Consider the following 21,066-nt stretch of genomic DNA (forward strand, 5'->3'; position numbering starts at 1 on the left):
TCTTTCTGGGAGAATCAACATTTGGCTACTATGGAACGCTGAGAATCGGTTGTTGCAAACCGAGGCACCTGACTCCTCGGGGAAAAGCAAAGAAGCCTCAATTCTAGTGGCCGCCTATCAAAAAGTGAGGGCACACAGCCTCCCAAGAAAATTGGAACTGCTAGGCAATGCAAGATCTTTAAATGATGTTTGAATGCACGTTCCTGACCACAATCAAGGCCGCAACAACTGAAGTTTGAGGCTCTCAGCTTCATTCCAAGATGGATTCCGTTTCAAATAAAAGTATCTCTCTCACACATAAACACAGAGAGAGTCAATAAAAGCATAGAGTTCTCTGATGGGATTGGACAGGCAGCCTAATAAACCATTATTAGTGCTTACTCTGTTAGCTATTTCAACTACATGACTGGCATTACACACCATTAGCTAACAATTACCTTATTTTTAAAGTATTCTGTAAGCCGTGTTTTGACTGATGGCATTACCATCAATCAGAGTGTTTTTTTTCTCAATTAATCACCATTGGTGCTTCAGCTGCCTTTGTGCCGCTAGGTCACAGTCGCTAATGGCAACTGAGGAGCACAGAAGAAATGGCTTCATAATACATATCCTCCAATTAGATTCACAAAACTGTGTTTTAAAAGATTTCATTTCTTTTGCGCTTTGACAACTTCCATTTCTTCAGCAGAAGTCATGTGTGGATGCTTTTAGCTGACAAGGTTGTGCGTGCAGGCTGGCAACTAAGAACTCTGGGAGCAAATTATGGTTGAAAAATTTGGTATCCTCCTCTGTTGCTGTGTTTTATTAGTGGGTTTGGCCAGAAATGGTATCCCTCCATTATAAAATGCAGTGCCTCTCCATCTTTTCATTTCTACCTGATTGTCCATACCCATTTTCCCCTTTCCAATATTTTTTATTATTTATTTATTTTATTAGACTTATATACCGCCCCATTCCCGAAGGGCTCTGGGTGGTGTACAACATATAAAATACAATATAATTTAAATAAACATTTAAAAGCAGCGATAAAATTTCCCAGTACATATTCCAAATATAAAGACTCAAAATTTAACTTTACATTTAGATTTAAGATGTAAGGTGTAAGGTGGACAAGAGATCAGGAGCCATACCAGGGAATAGCCACTCAAATGGCTAATTGTTTAATTCATTCTTCACTGGGAGGGTGACACGATGTAGGGGTAGACTACTTGAATTGCCTGCCTCAAGAAGTAAGACCGGCCCTTCTTTTGTTAGATTGTTAGGTCTAATCCACTGCTATTGTTTTGCAGTATTCAATTTCCTCTATTGTGTCCGCATCTAGTTTCTGACATACTGTTGACTCCAGTAGCCCTGTAAGAACATTCATCAGATAGGTTAAGGAAGATACATCTTTCCTCATCCAGGTTCATAACAGGAATAACATCCCTGAAACCTTTGCAAGGGAGAAGCATAAAGGGAAATATCCTCCATGTAGATTATGCAGGCTGGTTCTTGATACCCCAGTGATCAGGACCTGAACATTCTTGCTCAGTTCCTAGTATGTTCTGCAGATTGAGAGCCTGGCATTAGAAAATGGATCTTGAAGGGCAGTAGGCAGAAGGCATTGCTCTGCTGATCAGGCCTACCAAATGGCTAGACTCACGGCTGCCAGGTGATCCATTTAGAATTCTCACCTCACAGCCTCGACGTTCTTAATTTTTGTCCACAACTCTCCTACGGACAGGGAGGAGAACAAATCCCAAATCCCAACCTTATTATGCCTTTATCTTGCTTTTTAGACAGCAGTTGGCTCCCAGAGTGGCTTGCAGAAATTAAAATTCAATATGCACTGTTCATAAACTCTTCTGGTGCCAGGCCTTGTACACTCATAGCCAGTGGTGGGATCCAAACATTTTAATAACAGTTTCTGATGGTGGTGGGATTCAAACAGTGGCGCCGCTGCACACACGCACCTCCAGTCCCTATTGGGCAGGGAGGTTGCCTTCTCGGCACTCAGAAAAAATTAGTAACCACTTCTAGAGAAGTGGTGAGAACTGATTGGATCCCACCTCTGCCCATAGCGCCTTCTCTCTCAACACAATCTCAAGGCAAACAATTCCTCACTTCTTTTTACTATTAACTGCCTGGAGGGTACCTTTAGAATCTTCAACAGAGTGTGGCTACAGGACAGCGGTAACATTGCAGGACACAGCAGTGAAACGCTCTGGAGCATAAAAAAAGATGTTTGCTCAAGGCTCATAACTCTGTAATAAATCTGTTACTGACTCAAGAGAGTCAGACGGACAGCCCCATAACTACACTCATGCTACCTACAAGATTTCAGGTTTCATTATGAAGCTGTGTGGCTGGAGAAAATCTATTATACTGGCAGAAGAACTGAATTGCTTTCTTGATAATGGCTGAAAGAGATCTTCACGCCTTAAATTATTCAATACAACCTCTCTCTGTGTCCTTTGCCTATCTTCTAGCAATAATTGCTACCTTACTGCCTAAAATAAAATACTATTTTCAAAATCCTGCACACTGTCAAGGACTTCAAAGGGTTTAATGCAGAATCAGAATGAAAAAGAAACACTTTTTTTGTCCCAAAGCTGATTGAAATTTCTAGAAGGAATATCTAAAAACATCTCCACCCTTTTCTTTTTTCTCTATTTGGAAGGATTTTTAAAAAGACTGCCTGGAATCCAGCTTTTTAACTGTACACAGTGCATAGCTACGTGCAGAGGAGTACGCTGTTGCTCATCCAATGACCTTGCCCCAGTGGGAACAGAATGAGAAGGAGTGGGCTTAGTAAGATATATTGAATCCTTTTCCTCTCCCAGATAGAATTATCAGACCCCTGTCACTTTGGGGTTCCCCCACCCCCACCCCGAGGGCTTACCAGCAGCAAATTGAGGTCCAGCCTTCTGTTGCTGATGACACATTGATGTAACTCCTGGTGCTGACCAGAAGTGATGTCTTCACGTTGATGGTGCCATAGGGACACGCAAGTATTCGGGCAAAAACTCTATAGTAAAACCAGCTTCCACCATAGAGTTTTTGTTCAAATTGGCATCTACATGGTGCCAATGCTATGATGATGTCACTTCCAGTGTGAACCAGAAGTGATGTCAATGTATTGTCAGAAACAGAGGCTTAGGAGTCAGTTTGCTGATGGTAAATTCCCTCCCCACTCACACCTCACGTCAGAGAGGACCAAGGAACCCTACTGCCAGATCTCCTCCTGCAAGTTTAGAAGACATACTTCATCATCTAGCTGTAAGACTGCCATGCTCCAGGTGGGTTCTGATGTCCTGGAATTACAACTTCTCTTCAGACTATAGAGATGTTCCCTTGGAGGAAAAGGTAGACTTCGTGGAAGTATGTATCTGCTGACTTTCCTCCCCACATGCCACCTCCTCAAGCTCTGCCCCCCAATCTCCAGGAATTTCCCAAGCCAGAGATGGCAACTCTGATTCTCAGCCTCTTTTGAAGGCAACACTACAAGCTGTGCCAGTCCAGACAGGACTTGGTTCAACTGGCAGCTGCAGTCGCTTTCCAGCCCTGCAGATTCTCCTCTGCTCAGTCACTGCCGCCACTCAGTACAGCAAACTGCCAGGCAGTTATTGTCACCTCCTGAGAAGGCAGAGACCCTCTCCTCCTTTAGCAACTGCTCCCAGTCAGGGCAGTGGGAATCTCCACACTCCAACACGTGACTAGTTTTAAAAGTAGCTACTAATTGTTGGAAGAAAGGGACTTTACGCTGTTTCCTGCCTCAACCTATAGAGGGTTTTTTTACTAGATAGCCCGTGACTAGAAAGGGACCTAGGAATTTGTCACCTTTACTCTCTCATGCTGGTCCTATCCTTTGATGTAGACTGATACACTTAGGGACTTCCTCCCTTGCTTCCGCCTTCTTCTCAGAACTCTCCATCTTACTTTCACCATGCCTAGGGAGAAGATGTGTCTCCTACGCATCCGTCTCCATCCAGCTAGAATAGGATCGTTAGTGAACCTGTCTCTCCATCTTTCTATCCAGAATGGAGTTCACTAAGAAATACTCTTTTTATTAGATTAGAAACTACAAACAACTCTGACTTTCTTTTGAGTCTGAAGTTCTCTCTACCAAGCTCAGCCAAACATGCATGCCAAGGTAAGCTGGAGCTGCTGCACAAAGGCGAACTATCTCTATTTGTATATTACCTTGACACCACTACAGAGAGCAGCAGTGGCGTAGGAGGTTAAGAGCTCGTGTATCTAATCTGGAGGAACTGGGTTTGATTCTCCGCTCTGCCACCTGAGCTGTGGAGGCTTATCTGGGGAATTCAGATTAGCCTGTTCACTCCCACACACGCCAGCTGGGTGACCTTGGGCTAGTCACAGCTTCTCGGGGCTCTCTCAGCCCCACCTACCTCACAGGGTGTTTGTTGTGAGGGGGGAAGGGCAAGGAGATTGTAAGCCCCTTTGAGTCTCCTGCAGGAGAGAAAGGGGGGGGGATGTAAATCCAAACTCCTCCTCCTCCTCCTCCTTCCTCTTCTTCTTCCTCTTCTTCTTCTTCTTCTTCTTCTTCTTCTTCTTCTTCTCTGAAGTTACTTTTAACAGCTCTTCAGCATCACTTAGATAGAGGAACCACGGAGAAGAAAATATGTAGTCCCATCCCATGCTCACAGCCCCTACAGATCCTACACTGGCAGCTGAAGGGACCACATTTTGTTCACTTATTTTAAAACATCCCAGCTTTTCAGGGAGGAAGGGGAACTAAAATATCTTTCAGAGGCAACTCACAATACAAAGTCCTCAATTTAATTTTAAAACCCAACATAAAAACTATAACATATGACTTAAACGCAGAGCAGATGTTAAGAACGTCAGTTTACCAATGCTAGCCTAAATAAAAGGTCTTGGCATACCATCTGAAAGTATCCAGAGAACGATTTAATGTGCCTTGCTAAAAAGCGAGTCTGAGAGTTGGGTAGCCACAAAAGAAGAAACCCAGCTCCAGATAACATGGCTTTACCATAAGAAACAGAAACACTGGAAATATTGGTTTATTAATTTGCCTTAAGAAGTTGCATTTTTCCGGACTGAAAAAATCTTCATCACAAGATAATAAAAAGAAGAAAAGAATTATGCCCATTGTGCTCATTCTGTATTGACACAATACAAGGACCAATGGGGGATCTAAAATGGAATCACAACCAATCAGATCCTCTGAAGATGCCAGCCACAGATGCAGGCGAAACGTCAGGAGAGAATGCTGCTAGAACACGGCCATACAGCCCGGAAACCACACAGCACACCACAACCAATGAAGTATCCGGAAGCAACCTGATATTTTACAGCTGCTTTTTGGCAATTTTATCAAACTAGATGTGGTCACACATAAAACTGCATCCAGATATTTTTGTATCGTGTTTCACTGATATGCTTTCAGGGGGCTTTCAGAGCAGCAGCAGCAAGACCCTGTCGCTCCCCTCCGCCCGCACAAAAAGTTCCTCTGCAGCAGGTGAGAGGGGGCAGCGGCGGGGGGGACAGCAACATGGGGGCGTGGGGCGGGCAAACCGGTTGTTAAATTATTAGAATCCCACCATTGCCCATGGGGGGCTGTTTAAAAGGTGGGGCTGTTTTAAAGGCAGTGCCCCTACCTATTCTACCAATCTTGTAGAGTGGCTGAGAAATGCAGTGCCAAGATGGAATGCCATCCTCTGCATTGGCTCAGTCTCACCCATGAGGACAGAAAGCTGCCTGGACTAGCCCCCACTAATGTCAGCTTGCCAAGCTTGCCTCACCCTTTTCTTAAAGAGATTAGGAAAAGACAATGCCTTCAGCCCGTAAAATCAGTTGCCAACTCCAGCCCTGGCTCACATGCCTCCATGAAACAATGCTAACAAGAATTTCATTAGAACATAAGAACATAAGAACTAACCTGCTGGATCAGACCAGAGTCCATCTAGTCCAGCTCTCTGCTACTCGCAGTGGTCCACCAGGTACCTTTGGGAGCTCACATGAAGGATGTGAAAGCAATGGCCTGCTGCTGCTGCTGCTGCTGCTGCTGCTCCCGAGCACCTGGTCTGCTGAGGCATTTGCAACCTCAGATCAAGGAGGATCAAGATTGGTAGCCATAAATTGACTTCTCCTCCATAAATCTGTCCAAGTCCCTTTTAAAGCTATCCCCATCACCACCTCCTGTGGCAGCATATTCCAAACACCAATCACACATTGCGTGAAGAATTGTTTCCTTTTATTAGTCCTAATTCTTCCCCCCAGCATTTTCAATGTATGCCCCCTGGTTCTAGTATTGTGAGAAAGAGAGAACAATTTCTCTCTGTCAACATTTTCTATCCCATGCATAATTTTATACACTACAATCATATCCCCCCTCAGCCGTCTCCTCTCCAAACTAAAGAGTCCCAAACGCTGCAGCCTCTCCTCATAAGGAAGGTGCTCCAGTCCCTCAATCATCCTTGTTGTCCTTCTCTGCACTTTTTCTATTGCATTGAGAGTTTCTACCAGACACCTTCCTAAATACTAATCTCATCTTCTAGTTTCTGACTAACCTCTCCAAAGACCACCCTCATTTGCATTTGGCATTATCCCAAAGCTGTTATTAAATCAGTCTCACCCCAGAAGCTAACTATCTCTGGCACTCCCCAGCTTGGAACAGCAAGCCTAAATGATGACCATTAAGTTTAAGTGTCCACCACTTCACTTAAGTGCCCACTGCTTGAGTCAAGTGTTCTTCTGGAAATATTAAGTTCTCTGAGTGTGGCTACAGGGCCCCATCTTCCCTATAAATTAGCCATCCACCCTGCAGTCAGTGCTCAGCATTTCTGGACTAAACCTCTGGTCTAGTTACATTGCATCCAGTGTATTCTGAACTGCCCTCGTCCAGTTACAATGCCTGGCAGCTTCCTATCCCATCTCCTTGGACCTCAGTGAGGGCATTGAATTCTGCCCTCTGGATCCCTTCTTCGGGATAAGGTAATTACAACCTTTTATTCCCCAAAATCCCATTCTATCCCAGACCTATACCCAGTGGTGGGATTCAGCAGAACCAGTGGTTAAAATGGTGCTTGTAAACAAGTTGTTAAATTATTTGAATCCCGCCACCAGAACCAGTTGTTAAATTATTTGAATCCCACCACTGCCAGTACCTTCAACTCTTTCTACATCCTAGGACGGTGTGGTTTCTCTGTGTGTTCTATTTGAGTGATTGTATGTTTATTAATTTACTTTTTATAATAAAATTGTTAAACTTTTACTCTTGACTTCTGTGGATTTCTAAGGAGAAAAACCTAATGTATACATAGGTGGGAAATATTTTGTAAAGGTGTCCAGTCCCTCATTAAGCAAGGTCTGCCGTCATTAATTCCCCCTCTAAAAGGAGCAGACGGACCCCAGCATTTTGGGTAACACTGGTTCTGAATTGGTTGGGTAACACTGTTTGGGTAACACTGGTTCTGAATTGATTTGCAGAGTGACCCCGAGCCAAGTAGCACCCCTCTATGTCCAAGTCAATGGGTTTTGAAGGATGTACCTGTGTTTAAGATGGAACCATTCCACGTATCTTTTCTGAACACGTAAACCAGCTTAGTGGCTGGAGATGAGCAAGGATTTAGTGTAGCTATATTTTGTTTCTATAATCCCCTTAATATTGTTTAATTGGCTTAGTTTGTTTCTCTCACCCAGAGACCACTGGAAGTGTTCTGGTTACAAATCAAAACAAATTATAAGCAAGCGAGAGGTATATTGAATATCCCACTATTAAGATTGGCTTATCAAACACCTGAGTCGAGTCCTTTCTGAAAAGTGGCTGATCTTTTCGTTGGCACAGTCTGCATTTAATAAGATTTATCTGGTAGCAAACAGGTGTCTCAAACTCCTACAGCAAAAGCCCAAGTGTTTAATTTGCAATCATGGAATTATCCCTTGAAATTAGACTTTCAGATACTAATTTTGCTTGAATAGCATTGTTCTAAAAAAGGAGGAGAATGACGCTTGATGTTATGGCTTTTGTTTTATTTCTCCAGCAGCACAGTCCCAAGCACATTTATTCAGAAGTAAACTCTCCTGAGTTTAAACATACTCCCTAGCACAGTGATGGCGAACCTATGGCACAGGTGCCAGAGGTGGCACTTGGAGCCCTCTCTGTGGGCACGCGCACACAGAGTTTGTCATGTGGGGGGCGGAAAATCACACACACACCCCCCCACACACACACACATCTAGGCTGGCCTGGGCCACTGAGCACGACATGCGTGCACCATGGTGAGCAGGGAGGACTCAGCTGGTGGGCCTGGTGCCTGTGCTCCAGGTGGCTGCTGCCTGAGGGGGGGGCGCAGAGGAGGCAGAGAGGCACAGAGTGGTGCGCGCGGGACTTGCTGGAGGCTAGAGTAGGCTGGTCCCTGCTCGAGCAGGTGGGGCAGAGGAAGAGGGAGCCAACCATTTTTTTCTAAACTAAAATCTCAGCATTCAGGTTAAATTGCCGGGTTGGCACTTTGTGATAAATAAGTGGGGTTTGGGTTGCAATTTTGGCACTCGGTCTCAAAAAGGTTCGCCATCACTGCCCTAGCCAGTATGCTTACGACTGTAGACTTACAAATTCCTCTTGGGCTTAGTGCGTCTTTGAGAAATGGTCAAATTGCTTCTGGAGGGACTGTACCACTTTAGAGCAAATGTTGTGTCTAATGGCTAAATGCTCTGCAGAAAAACCATTTCCCTGCATAGAAAACCAGCATGTCAGAAAAAAGGCTTCCTTAAAATGTAAAATATTTACATCCCACTTTCTCCTTATCGGATTGAAAGCAGTTTCCATCATTAAGGTGTTTTCCCCACAGCCAAAATATCCCAGGGAAAACTAGGATCATACATACTGGGATATTTCTATCTCCGTTTCTCCCTCCGCACGGCAGCCCGTCAGTGTGTTCAGGAGGAAGAACTCCAGGTGATTATGCACAGCCCCGGTTTAGTTTCATTGTCCTTGCCAACATTGCTGCGCATGCGCAAACTGTCCCGTTTTCCATTCATTCTGATTGGCTGCAGCCAGCGAGGTGGGAAAAATAAACCTGTCCATCTCCCGTGGTGTTTGCATGGGAGTGGGAGCAGCACAGTTTTAAAAGAACCCCCCAATTTTATCATTTTTTGAAAGGCGCGGATATAGGAAATCTCACAGGGCGGGCCCAAGTTCGACCCGGAAGCCATGTGGAAATCATGGCCGAACCAAGATGTTTCACCTCCTTATCCCAGGCTATATTGGCCACGGGGAAGTGGCCATAAAACCAGCTAAAAGTCCTTGGAAATGCAGAACAAATAAAAAGAAAGCCGTTATCGATTACTCATCACACTAACAGATATCCACTCACAAGCCACAAAAAAGTGCATTAGAAATGTTCTGCTTTACAGAACCTCTAAAATGTCTGCCTTCCTCACTGCCTTGGGAATCCTGTCCCGTAAAACAGGAGTGGCCACTGAGCAAGACTGGGACAAATCAGTTTTTACTGGCCTGAGTGGAGGAACCAGAGGTGGGATCCAGCAGGTTCTCACCAGTTCCCGAGAGTGGGTTACTAATTATTTGTGTGTGCCGAGAGGGGATTACTACTTGGGTCTGCTTTTCCGTTAGAAATTCCATTAGGTCCAAAAATCATAAAGTCCTGCTGTTTCCTATGTGGCTGGTTAGCAAAGATAGAAAACGGGATCATTCGCTCTGTTGGGCTGTTGTAAGAACATGTTTTAGAAATATGGTAAAGTTCCTTGTTTAAGGAAAGTATCCTTCTTTTGATTTCTAGAAACAAAATTAAGTATTGGAAAATATTAAGTATTTGACAGGCAGTCAATTAGAGGAGAAGTAGTTGTTTCTGTTGGCAGTAGACGATAGGACTTGCTATAATGAGTTTAAATTATGGACAGAAAGATACCAGCTGGAAATTAGGAACTTTTTTTACAGTAAGAGTTTTTTACAGTAACCGAGAAATTATTAATGCCCCGCCCCCGGAAGGCCCAGCCACGCCCCCGTCATGCCCCGCCCAGCCCCATTGGCACTACGCCACTGTTTGAATCCCACCACCATGAGAACCTGTTACTAAAATTTTTGGATCCCACCAGTGGGAGGAACTATTAATAACTAATAAATAATATTTTTTCCCTGACATGCTAGTCTTCCACATGGAGGAGCGATCAACCATGTGAGCCCCCATCTGCAACAGCCATCTCCTCAGTAAGAACCAGGCCTCAGTGGACAGAAAAGAACACCAAGGCCGATTGAATGGTTTTCCTCTTCTTTCTCCTTCAAGTAATGTATGGAATATTAGCTCACAACATGCAAAAAAGTGCAGACAAACTAGAGTTGCCAAGCTATGATGATTATAAACCTAAAATACGCAGAAATAGAGGTTATGCCTGGTAACTTGTGGGAGCTTCTGGGATCATATGTGCCATGACATCACTTGAAGGAAAACTGGCAAGGATAAAATCACAGAGGCAGAACAATGGTGTGGTAAAAACCATAGAGTTTCCAGCAATTCCTAGAGCTACCATGTATAACTTCTGGGTTTTATCTGGAAGTGATGCAACAGCACAGTCAATGGCAATTTTTTTTAAAGTGCCAAGTGGAGGTTAGAGGTGTGTGTTTGGTAAAGCTGCACCATAAAAAACCCAATTCTTTTTTGTTGCACATCCTTAGCAAAGGCGAGCAATAAAGACTGCACCGAGGAGAGGGAAACTTGGGATATGAGAACAACATGATGAATTGGAAAGGCAAGGGAAATTATTTTGCACCTGCCTGAGTTTCTCATGAATGTTTCAGTTCTGCACACAATTAAAACACCATGATGCACCTTCGCTGGGATGAAAACATCAGTTGAGCAGACTGGGGGAGGCTGCCCTGTAACAGCCCACACAATTTATACAGGCTTCCTGATTGAGCCATTGAATTGAAAGACAGAATCCAGCATGATTTAATTTTCTGAGCAGTAACATCCTGTGATTTTTAGAACTGTAGAAGATACAGAAATACAGAAAACTAAACTAAAATATGAAAGACCAAAAAAAATAGAGACAAGAAAGGAGAATTAGGATACCAGTTGTCTGAATGCCCAAGCAGTTTACTAATACGGTGAAGAAGGAAAACGTCCAAGTTGCTGCAATTTCTGTCGCTGGTCTCCCACCAGAAATTTTTAACATTTTTCTTAACCACAAGTACCGGTAATAGAACAATATCTTTTGTCTCATTCAGGGTGGATAGCAATTATTCCCCCAGTCCTTATTTCCCCCCCCCCCCCAACCCGCACACAGGCTGTCCAATTAGGGATGCCAACCTCCAGGTGGGACTTGGGAATCCTCTGGAATTTCAGCACATTTCCAGACTACAGAGATTCTCTGGAGAAAATGGATGCTCTAGAGCACAGGTGTCAAACTCGTGGCCCTCCAGGTGTTATGGACTACAGTTCCCATCATCCCCCCCACCAGCATGATGCTGGCAGGGGATGATGGGAACTGTAGTCCATAACATATGGAGGGCCGCGAGTTTGACACCTGTGCTCTAGAGGGGAGACTCTATGGCATTTTACCTCTCAGAGGTCCCGATCATCAACAGGCTCCTTTCTCAAAACTCTACACCCACCCCACCCCCGCCGCTCCTGCCCTGGTGGGGCCTGACAACCCTAAATAAAAGCAGATAGCAGGAAAGAAGTTCTGCAAAATATCCTCTCCTTTTTCACTACAAAGGTTCCAGAAAATCGCGCAGGATTATTGACTTCATCAGCACTCCAGCAAAGACCTCGCAATGCTGTTCAAGTATGTCGGTGAAAAGTCCACCTTCCCAACTGGGCTGCGAAAAGTCCCCCAGGCGAGCTCCAAAACTGTAAGCCTTCCCCTCTCTGTCCCCATCAGCACAATTCTAATTAGAAGCCGAGGGTTGCCCCTTGCAGCAGAATGTGTAAAAGATTTCTAAAATAATCCTACTAAAGTGTTGCGTTTTTAAGATAAATAAATAAATATGGCCTGCAGCAAAAAAAAAAAAAAGGAAGAAAAAATTGTGACTGGGGATATTTGCCTTTCCTGAATCCAGAGCCGTTCATTAAAATCCTAAACAGGTGGCACGTTTGGCAGCCCAACTGCGTATGTGCAGCAGACAGATTTATTATCCCTTTCATTTTTAAAATATTTATGCGAGGGTAGAGACAGTGAGATAAAATATCTTGCTCATCAGAGCATCCTGCGCAATGCTGCTGTGATAACTGTCACATCAATCAGCGCGAGCCGTAAAGACATTCCCATCCATTTTATAATTATCATCAATTAAGCACAAACTTTGGAAGTCTTTCTTTGTAGGTAGCAGCAGAGCAGGGGCTGTTTTATCTTATTTCCCTGCTGAAGGAAGCCTAGCTAGTCAGGACTGGAAGAGAATGCAGATCCTGTAAAACATTGCCATCACTGGCCCAGGGTAGAAGAAGAAGAGTTTGGATTTATATCCCCCCTTTCTCTCCTGCAGGAGACTCAAAGGGGCTGACAATCTCCTTGCCCTTCCCCCCTCACAACAAACACCCTGTGAGGTAGGTGGGGCTGAGAGAGCTCCGAGAAGCTGTGACTAGCCCAAGGTCACCCAGCTGGCGTGTGTGGGAGTGTACAGGCTAATCTGAATTCCCCAGAGCTGGGAATAAAACCTGCTTCCTCCAGATTAGATACACGAGCTCTTAACCTCCTATGCCACTGCTGCTCCTAGCCATGTTAGTCTGCAGTAGAACAGTTAGATTTTAGTCCAGTTGCACTTGAGAGACCAACAACGTTTTGGAGGTATGAGCTTTTTAGAGTGAAGCTGTCTTCATCAGATGCAAGTGGGAATGGAGACCCCATTTCTTTATATCTCATTCTGTAGATGGGAGGGTGTTGCCAAGAAAGGAGTCAGTATGCAAAGGTACAATGCAGGATGTAATCAGCTTGATTGTAGAAGGAGATAAATGCTTGGGGCAGAAAATTACCATCTGTAGTGGGATAAGAATCCTATCTCCCCTTTCTTGTGCCCCTGACTGGAAATTGGTGACTAGATACAAAAAGCAAAGCTGAATACTGACTCAAAGGACATCCCAAACAGTTGCGCTTATCCAAGAGAAGTGGGCAAGTCATTCAGCACATGAGAGAAAGAGGCTTCTGTTGATCAAGATAATTACTCTGCTAAGTTAAAGATTACCAGGGAAGGATGCTCAATGAACTTTTCATCATTTTGGAAGGGTTCGTTGTTTTCATTTTAAGTTCACCCAGGCAGACAAACTAACCACTATGGGGAACACTTTGGGGGAACTATGTGGAACACTTTGCAGTAGACATGCTGACCTCTTGGGAGTTAGTCATAAGGGAGGATTCAGATGATGGTTTGAGCATGCTCTCTAACACACACCTATACCCAACGGCAAACCCTCCTTGGTGCCTTTTTTACTCTCATGTTTATAGCCCATCCAGTTCTTCTCAGGAAATTTCCCATCCAGACAGAAAGCAGAGTCAAACCAGCAAAGTCAGATCCAGAACACTGGATCATGAGCACTTAGACTTAGACGACTGTCCTCATATGTCCCTAGTCCAGTGGTGGCAAACAAACGGGTGTCAGAGGTGGCACTCAGAGCCCTCTCTGTGGGCACACGCAAACTGAGTCGCTCACACCTCCCTGCACACATCTAGGCTGGCCTAGGCCGCTGGGCTCGATTATTAGCATTAAACATAAGACCTAGTTTTGGGGAAGCAGTGTAGGTAACCCTGTTCAGCGCTGTTAAACCCCACTGATTTTCATGCGAAGAATGAAAGTGCAATCCTTTACCTGGGAGTAAGCTTGGTTGCTGGCAATGGGGCTTGCTTCTGAGTAAACCCTCCTAGAGTTATGATTCACACATTGGAAGAGTTGCACGGTTGCTTCAAAGCAAAGCCAACAACTACCACCAAGCTTACTCCTGAGTAATGCATGCCTCGGAGCCAACCATTTTTTGTAAACTAAAACCTCAGTATTCAGGTTAAATTGCTGTGTTGGCGCTTTGCAATAAATAAGTGGGTTTTGGGTTGCAGTTTGGGCACTCGGTCTCGAAAAGGTTCGCCGTCACTGCCCTATTCGGCCTCTGCGCTCAGCAGAGGCTAATCTGCTGGTGGTCCCGGGCCCCTCTATGATCCGTCTGGCCTCCACCTGGGCCAGGGCCTTTAGTGCCCTGGCCCCTACCTGGAGGAGCAACCTCCCCCTGACCATCAGGGCCCTGCGGGACCTAGAACAGTTCCACAGGGCCTGTAAGATGGAGTTGTTCCACTGGGCTTTTGGTGAGGCCGGCCGGTGAGGTGCCACCCCTACACACTTTTCCACCTTGAATTACTTGACTGCCCTATGATTGGGCTACTGATATGGCTGCTACTGTTGATTAGATCTGTGCTGTTGGAGATGTTGGATGTTTTAAATTGTTTTAACTGCAATGTAATTTATTTCTTTTATTGGGGTATATGGATATGTTTAATTTGTACACCGTCCAGAGCCCTTAGGGGACAGGGCGGTGTATTAAAGCGAACTAATAAACAAAAATAGGTAAATAAATAATGTGGCTTTTAAAAGTAACCCAGGGTAAGATCAGAGGCCTGCAGTCTTGTTTCTTCTTGTGTTTCATGAAAGCTCTCCAAATTCACACACACACACACACACACACACGAAACCAGTCTACAGAGGGGTAGTTTATAACTCATCAAGGACAGAAATCTCCCATTAGTGGCTATTTCAAAAAGCACCAACCGTTGACAAACGCAGAAATGAAATAAGTGACTGTCTGGAGTCTAAAATGTCAGTCCCACATGAAAATCAACCCTACTGGGCATAACTAGGGACCGTCAATTTTCAGCATAATAAGTTTGACAGCACATCTCAGATGTGAGCCCATCGTTGGGTCTGTTAAGTTTGTCACCGAATGACTCTGAAGGCGGCTGAAAAGACTCCTGCCCAAATCTGTGCATGCATGAAAAGGCTGCCATCCCGACAGATTGGCAGTCATTAATGCCACTACCGACTGCTCAGACGGACACTTGAACGTTAGGATTTGTTTTGAAACGCAGTGTTTATTCACGGCTGATTGATATGATTTGGGTCTGATTTAACCATCTATTGAAACAACTGCCTGCTGTGTGGAGCAGTGAGATGGCCAGGGGGCAGGACTCCATCAGACTGCATGACAATGAACATGTCAGAAAAGCTGATAGGGTCCCAGCGTCTGGAAGGAATACAATGAAGCAACCTGCCAAATAGAGAAGATCTTTTTTGTAGTAGCTGTTTGCCTCACTTCAATAGATGAGGGAACGTACGGCAGGATACTGCTGCAGATGACAGTGACTGTGTATCTTTACATGGAGAAAAAAAAGATAAAGGTAGTCCTCTGTACAAGCACCTGGTCATTACCTCCAGTGCCAGTGTGGTGTGGTGGTTAAGAACAGGTGGATTCTAATCTGAAGAGCCGGGTTTGATTCCCCCACTCCTCCACCTGAGTGGCAGAGGCTTATCTGGTGCACCAGATGTGTTTCCGCACTCCTACATTCCTGCTGGGTGACCTTGGGCTAGTCACAGTTCCCTCAGAACTCTCTCAGCCCCACCTACCTCACCAGGTGTCTGTTGTGGGGAAAAGAAAGGAAAGGAGCTTGTAAGCGACCTTGAGTCCTTACAGGAGAGAAAGGTGGAGTATAAATCCAAACTCCTCCTCCTCCTCTTCCCTTATTATACCACAAATAATTATACCACCCAAATCTTCTATCAAACCCCTCCAAGTCCAACAGTCTATCATTTTTCAGCATCATAAGAACATAAGAACATAAGAACTAGCCTGCTGGATCAGACCAGAGTTCATCTAGTCCAGCATTCTGCTACTCGCAGTGGCCCACCAGGTGCCTTTGGGAGCTCACATGCAGGAGGTGAAAGCAATGGCCTTCTGCTGCTGCTGCTCCTGAGCACCTGGTCTGCTGAGGCATTTGCAATCTGAGATCAAGGAGGATCAAGATTGGTAGCCATAGATTGACTTCTCCTCCATAAATCTGTCCAAGTCCCTTTTAAAGCTATCCAGGTTAGTGGCCATCACCACCTCCTGCGGCAGCATATTCCAAACACCAATCACACGTTGCGTGAAGAAGTGTTTCCTTTTATTAGTCCTAATTCTTCCCCCCAGCATTTTCAATGAATGCCCCCTGGTTCTAGTATTGTGAGAAAGAGAGAAGAATTTCTCTCTGTCAACATTTTCTACCCCATGCATAATTTTGTAGACTTCAATCATATCCCCCCTCAGCCGCCTCCTCTCCAAACTAAAGAGTCCCAAACGCTGCAGCCTCTCCTCATAAGGAAGGTGCTCCAATCCTTCAATCATCCTCGTTGCCCTTCTCTGCACTTTTTCTATCTCTTCGATATCCTTTTTGAGATGCGGCGACCAGAACTGAACACAGTACTCCAAGTGCGGTCGCACCACTGCTTGATATAAGGGCATGACAATCCTTGCAGTTTTATGATCAACTCCTTTCCTAATGATCCCCAGCATAGAGTTTGCCTTTTTCACAGCTGCCATGCATTGAGTTGACATTCCCATGGAACTATCAACTAAGACACCCAAATCCCTTTCCTGGTCTGTGACTAATAGCACTGACCCCTGTAGCGTGTATGTGAAGTTTGGATTTTTTGCCCCTATGTGCATCACTTTGCATTTTGCTACATTGAACTGCATTTGCCATTTCTTAGCATCACCCATTCGCTAATCCAGATCACTGCAGTTGCTTCACAATACAATTCTGTGGCGTAGGAGGCTAAGAGCTCGTGTATCTAATCTGGAGGAACCGGGTTTGATTCTCCGCTCTGCCGCCTGAGCTGTGGAGGCTTATCTGGGGAATTCAGATTAGCCTGTGCACTCCCACACACGCCAGCTGGGTGACCTTGGGCTAGTCACAGCTTCTCGGAGCTCTCTCAGCCCCACCTACCTCACAGGGTGTTTGTTGTGAGCGGGGAAGGGCAAGGAGATTGTCAGCCCCTTTGAGTCTCCTGCAGGAGAGAAAAGGGGGGATATAAATCCAAACTCTTCTTCTTCTCTTCTAAACCTTCTCTGTCTTTCGCATCTTGCAAATTTTTATATTTTAGTCTTGGTTTCTTGCCCTGCCAAACAAAATTGCTAAGATCTTGTTGCCATTGTGTAAACTTTAAAGCATGTTGCGGTGTTAATTGCTGGCAACACCTGGAAGAGAAATAACGTTCTTGGAAGCACATTCATTTTTTATCACAGATATTCTCCCCAGCAAAGATAAATTCATTCCGCACCTGGTCGTTACTGACCAGGGGTGACATCACATCATGACGTCGATTAGGCAGACTATATTTATGGGGTGGTTTGCATTTGCCTTCCCCTTTCTACGCCCCCCTCCCCCGCAGCGAACAAGTTTGGGAAGCCAAATGAAACGCCGATCCAGATACTAAACATATAAAGCAGTGATGGCGAACCTTTTCGAGACCGAGTGCCCAAACTGCAACCCAAAACCCACTTCTTTATCACAAAGTGCCAACGCGGCAATTTAACCTGAATACTGAGGTTTTAGTTGGAAAAAATGGTTGGCTCTGAGGCATGCGTTACTCGGGAGTAAGCTTGGTGGTAGTTGTTGGCTTTGCTTTGAAGCAACCATGCAACTCTTCGAACGGGTGAATCACGACCCTAGGAGGGTTTACTCAGAAGCAAGCCACATTGCCTGCAACTGAGCTTACTCCCAGGTAAAGGATCGCACTTTAGTTCTTTGCAGGAAAATCAGTGGGGTTTAACAGCGCTTAACAGGGTTATCTATACTGCTTCCCCAAAACTAGGTCTTAGGTTTAATGCTAATAATCGAGCCCAGCGGCCCAGGCCAGCCTAGATGTGTTGGGGGGGGGGAATTCCCCCCCCCCACATGATGAACTCTGTGCGTGCCCACAGAGAGGGCTCTGAGTGCCACCTCTGGCACCCGTGCCATAGGTTCGCCATCACTGATATAAAGTCATGATCCAGCCAAACGTAAACAAATCCAAAAGCAAATGGGTAAGTTAAGCATCTTCTTAACTTTCTGCTTTAAAAATCAACGAGAGTTCATTTTCTGTGGATCATGCCGATGGTGTTTAAAGAGTAATATTTGAAACCATTTCAAGGTACCTTGAAACAAAAACATGTTTTTACACCTCTACAACTATTGTGTGTGAGTGTTTATAAATCAAGAGTCAGGGAGAGGGACCGAAGAATAAGTAGCACCTACAAGGCTATATCAGGTTCAAACAACTGTGTTAAGATCCCTCAGTAAAGGCTAAAGGAGGTAATTTTTAGATTCTGGCTTTAGGTTCATTCAGTTTTTCTTTCTTCACGAGGTAATGCACTTGGCAGGAAGCTGCTAATAAAACCTCTACCCTTAGCAACAAGTTGTGTTGTTCTTCAAGCTGCTTATTCAGCTGAAAATACTACTTTTATCTCAAAGGTAATGGACAGAGGAAGATTTTGTTGAGCGGCGATAGACCAAAGGAATTTGATTCCCACCGTCCTTCCCCAGTTACAGATTAATGAAAACATTCTCGGATATTTTGCATTGCTACTTGAATCAGCAAGCAGGGCTTGTACGGGATCCAAGGAAGGAGCCTACTGATACGGCTGTTCTCCAAAGAATACGAGTTTTGTTTTTAAAGAGACAGTACAAAACCCATGTTCTTAGACAAAAGGCTTGTGACTGGGTTTCCTGTAATCTCTTTCATATCAGGCAGGTGTTAAAGTGACAGTCAGATCACTATGGTGTAAACTGCCCTGTACAACAGGATTATATCAAGATGTTTAATGCTAGGGTCGGATCATTAGGCAGGAATATTTAAGACTCCCATTATTCCAGGGTGGTGGTGTTATTTACTGATGATGCTGACTCATCCCGATTTCACATAAACATGTTTTGCTAGCAAAAATAGATCACTTTTATGTTCAACATCTCAAGTGGGGGAGGGTTAGCGCCATCTGACTGTTGTTTTAATGTTTTAATGATGGACTGATGTTTTATATTTGTTTTAAAAGATAATTTTGTTTTATAGTTGTTTTAAATTGTAATTTTGTTGTTGCTGCCCTGAGCCCAGTTGGGAAGGGCAGGGTATAGATTTTATTTATTTATTTATTTATTTATTTATGTATTTATTTATTTATTTATTTATTCGATTTGATAAACCGCCCTACCCCCGGAGGGCTCAGAGCGGTGTACAACAACAGATAACAACACGATAAAACAAATCGAATAGCCCCAATTAAAACAATACAAAACCTTAAAACTATTGCAGCAGTAACCTACAATAAATGATTAATAATAAAAGGATGGATGGATGGATGGATGGATGGATGGATGGATGGATGGATGGATGGATGGATGGATGGATGGATGGATGGATGGATGGATGGATGGATGGATGGATGGATGGATGGATGGATGGATGGATGGATGGATGGATGGATGGATGGATGGATGGATGGATGGATGGATGGATGGATGGATGGATGGATGGATGGATGGATGACTGCATCAGTTTATTCAGATATTTCGACCCTGTTTTTCTCCTCCTTGGGGACCCAGGCAGCTTACACCAAATCTTCTCCTCCTTCACTACATTCTAATAACAGACCTATGATGTAAGTTAGGCGCAGGCCCCTTCCGCACTTGCAGAATAACATACTTTCAATCCACTTTTGCAATTGTTTGCAAGTGGATTTTGCTATTCCGCACAATAAAATCCAGCTGCAAAGTGGATTGAACATGCATTGTTCTGCATGTGCGGAAGGGGCTTCAGAGAAAGCAAATGACTGACCCAAGGTCACCCAGCAAGCTTCCATGTCAGAATGGAGATTCGAACGAAGTCTCCCGGATAAACTAGTTGGATACTTTATCGCATGACGATGGCTCTTCGGGTCACTTGGCCAGAAACCTGAATAAAATGGGCTATACTTTGTTTGTGGTTTCTTCATGACTTGTCCAACCTTCTGAAATAGGGTCCCAACCCTATTGGCTCTGGCAAGGATCAGTCAAATTCCCCAAGAATTCTCCTCATATGTTACTATGACACTGTACCCAAAAACGACTCAAGCAAAAATTAAATTTGCTCTTTTTCTACATTACCTTCCAACTGCTCAGCGGATTTCTGGTCCGCTGCTATCTGGTTTGTAGCAGCTACCGATCGTGATTGCATGGGAGTCCCCTTTTAGTTTGTTGGAGCAATAAAAAAAACTATCGGTATCAGCTAGAGGTTGTGCTTTACTCAGTCAGAACAGCAAATCATTCTTGCTCTTGGAGGTATCAAAAACTGGCTAGAAATACACTTATGCCGCCGTCTGAGGATAGCAATCTCACTTTGAAAAGCACCCATATGTGATAAGCTGGCATTGCTTCTCCGAGGAATGGAAAAGCATACAGTCGTTCCTTGTACTCATTTTAAGGATCTCTTCTTAATTTAATTTTTCTAGGAAAAGCTAAAAAATGCGCCTCCCACTTTAGGAGGCTGCATTTTGCGGGAGTGGGGTGTGGGTGGGGGGTTAGTGAATGCCAAACAATCACAGCATACTCCAGAAGACTCCACTGAGAATTACTGATTCACTCCTACCCTAGGCCCCTTCCGCACACGCAAAATAATGCGTTTTCAAACCACTTTCACAACTGTTTGCAAGTGGATTTTGCTATTCCGAACAGCTTCAAAGAGCACTGAAAGCAGTTTGAAAGTGCATTATTCTGCATGTACGGAATGAGCCCTAGATTCATGGATGACCTGAATAAATGGGAGGGTATTCTGGTATCTGTCACTGCCCAGAATATGAAAAACCATAAGAAGGCTTTCCACCTTCTTCCAGGAATGATGCTATTGCAAGGGGCAGACAAGTGTGACACTATCCATCAGCCAAATAAGAGTTGGTTTTTATTTACTTTCAAGGAGTCTTAAAGCAGCTTACGATTGCCTTCCTTCCTCCTCCCCCCAACAGACACCGGGTGAGGTAGATGGAGCTGAGAGAGTTCAGAAAAAAAACTGTGACTGTCCCAAGCTTCATGTGGAGGAGTGGGGAAATAAACCGGGTTGACCCGATT

At 44.5% G+C, this 21,066-nt stretch overlaps 1 protein-coding gene across 5 annotated transcripts in view; it reads right to left on the reverse strand.

Moving 5' to 3' along the window:
- The window catches only part of ARHGAP24 (Rho GTPase activating protein 24), a 383,497-nt gene that overhangs the window by 228,899 nt on the left and 133,532 nt on the right, over positions 1-21,066 (reverse strand). Inside the window, exons 1-2 of one of the 5 annotated variants that reach the window (XM_048509406.1) lie at positions 7,160-7,164; positions 4,106-4,109 (exon numbers count right to left, since the gene is read on the reverse strand). The exons of the other annotated variants lie outside the window; for them this stretch is intronic. The gene's annotated coding sequence lies outside the window, so the exon portion shown is untranslated. Of the gene's footprint in view, positions 1-4,105; positions 4,110-7,159; positions 7,165-21,066 lie in introns of those variants that run through there. 5 annotated transcript variants of the gene reach the window in all.

This window comes from Sphaerodactylus townsendi, linkage group LG10, assembly GCF_021028975.2.
Source record: "Sphaerodactylus townsendi isolate TG3544 linkage group LG10, MPM_Stown_v2.3, whole genome shotgun sequence".
NCBI lineage: Eukaryota > Metazoa > Chordata > Lepidosauria > Squamata > Sphaerodactylidae > Sphaerodactylus > Sphaerodactylus townsendi.